Below are 2,600 nucleotides of genomic sequence, written 5' to 3'. Positions count from 1 at the left end.
GGTGTGGTGATGTGTTGTGTGTTGTGGTGTGATGTTGTGTGGTGATGTGTGGTATGTTGTGTTGTTGTGGTGTGTGGTGTGGTGGGGTGTGGTGGTGTGTGGTGTGGTGTGGTGGTGTGTGGTGTGGTGGTGTTGGGTTGGGGGATGCAAAGGTAGGGGTATACACTCACACACGTGTGAGTGTGTGTGTGTGTCTTTGTCTTTGTTCTCCCACAACTGCTTGGCAACTGGTGCTGGTGTATTTCCTGTAACTTAGTGGCTCAGCAAAAGAACTAATAAAATAAGTACCAGGCTTCAAAAAATAGTCCTGGGTTCAATTTGTTTGACTAAAACTTTTCAAGGCTGTGTCCCAGCATGACCACAGTCAAATGACTGAAACAAGTAAATGACAAAAGATGCAAATAATTTTCAATGTCAATATGGCCAAATTTTGACCAACACTTTCTTATCGAGATGTACTTGTTTTCTTTCATCATTTCCTATTTTTATGTGACATTGCCTCTAGTTTAATCTTCCCTCCATCTTTTTCATTTTGATTTTTATAATTTTTTTTTTTTACCTAAGAACTTATAATGTAAATATTTACATTTATATACATGTAATATATGATAAATGTTTGAATGGAGAGAGGTGGAAATAGTGTGGGTGGAGAGAAAGGCATGGAGAAAAAGTGAGATATGTATGATGATATAGGTAAATTAACAGGAAGTGGTTCTGTGGAAAGGGAGAGATAGAGACAATTTGGGAAGATAGAAGGGTGGAATGATCAAGGAAAAATGTAACTGAAGAGGGACAATAAAAGAATGAAAGGATGGAAGTCAGTTGAAGCTATTTCAGGTAGTGAGAAAGATAACTGGTGTCATAGAAAGAGTGATTAAATATGTTGTTCTGCACTCATTTGTTTACACCAGTTGAGACTGGATAATGATGGCAAATTTAGTGATAGAGAATGAGGGTATGGAGGGAAGATTGGTTGAGAAAATTAGGCAGTGGTGGAAGGTAGCTATGTATATAGGCATTTTACTTCCAGAAGTTAAGTTTCACTAAGAAGGTTGCACCTTCCTAAGCATCATATTTCGCCAGATGTCATGGTCCTTTGCCATCTCCATGTAATTCAAGGTCCTGAGATTAGTTCTTACCCCTTTGTTCCATGCCTTCCTAGTTATCCTCTTCTTAAAGTTCCATTCATCTTAAGTGATTAATGCTACTTGATAATTGCATGCATGCATCATACATACTTGCTGCCCAGCAGGTGTAAATATAAAGCTAAAGATCAGCTCAAAAGAAAAGACATACACTGAACTATTGAGAAATCTACAGTTACTCTAACCAGATTACAAGTTCAAATCTACATCTATAAATGTTAGGGTACTGGGATATGTAACACACTGCCTAAGTACTAATCTTGAGAAATTAGTCTTCTCAAAACCAGAAAACTGATTCAAAGACAGAAAGCTGATTCAAGCCATAACTAGATCTATAAAAATCTGTAAAACTTTCCAGAAGCTTATCATTAGACAAGCAACTATATGCATAAGAATACATACATAAAACAAAACATACAAATCTTCACACCCACTGACTCCAAATACTGCACATATACACACACATACATGGGAAAATATCCTGTTGTTGTTGTTGAAATCCCAATGGCAGAACCTTGGATCTAGGTTAAAAACCAATAAGGAGAGAGAGAGAGAGAGAGAGAAACACACACACACACACACACACACACACACACACACACACACACACACACACACACACACACACACACACACACACACACATACACACAAGGAACAAGGATAAACTCAAGTTTATATTATATTTAACTGTAAAACGAAAGGCCTGGTTGGGCACCCAAACTTCTGAGTTCTTTTACAGGGCTTAGAAAACCTGAAGGGCTGCTCCAATAAATGTGTGATCTGAAAGGGGAATATGTTGAATAAAATCATTAACTGATCCTCCTGTATTTCCTTTTCCCCAAAGACACGAACTTTTCAGCACACCATATATAAACACCCACACATACACACACACATATATACACATATGTTTATCATTTTATAATACGTATACATACATTTATTTTCAGGTTTCAGTGGTACAAAGGGTGACCCGGGATTTGGGGGTAGGCCTGGTGCGAAAGGTCTTCCTGGTATACCTGGAAGAGATGGAGTAAAAGGTAAGAGTTTCTGAAAAACAATCAACAACATATGTACACCAGTTTATCTTTTAGGTATATAATGTAGGCTCTGTGCCACAAAACTTTGAGAACATTATACTTAATAAGATTAAATTGAATATATGTCTGAGTGCATTATATCAACCTGACTATCAAATTCAATAAAATAATAACAAAATTCCTCACATCTGTTAAAAATAAAGTGTTTCTGTGATTGTTTTCACTATTTCTTTCTAAAAGTAAAATATCTTGATGTTTTTCACATTTTTTTGCTCTTTGCCTCTGAGGAAACAATCTCTAAAATTAATTGAGCTTAATCTCAGCCAATATTCTAACATCATATACTTATATATATATATACATGCACAAACTCATATATATATATATATATATATATATATGTATGTATGTA

The 2,600-nt window shown here is 36.0% G+C and overlaps 1 long non-coding RNA gene across 1 annotated transcript in view; it reads left to right on the top strand.

Annotated features, from left to right (window-relative positions):
• LOC106883633 (uncharacterized) overlaps positions 1 to 2,213 on the top strand; it is a 5,429-nt gene extending 3,216 nt beyond the window's left edge. The window contains exon 3 of the long non-coding RNA XR_001411146.2: positions 2,099 to 2,213. This is a non-coding gene — a long non-coding RNA (uncharacterized LOC106883633). The remainder of the gene's footprint in view (positions 1 to 2,098) is intronic.
• The last annotated feature ends 387 nt before the right edge of the window (positions 2,214 to 2,600 follow it).

Source organism: Octopus bimaculoides, unplaced genomic scaffold (assembly GCF_001194135.2).
Source record: "Octopus bimaculoides isolate UCB-OBI-ISO-001 unplaced genomic scaffold, ASM119413v2 Scaffold_337478, whole genome shotgun sequence".
Taxonomy (NCBI): Eukaryota; Metazoa; Mollusca; class Cephalopoda; order Octopoda; family Octopodidae; genus Octopus; species Octopus bimaculoides.
This window is presented reverse-complemented; position numbering and strand designations above follow the sequence as displayed.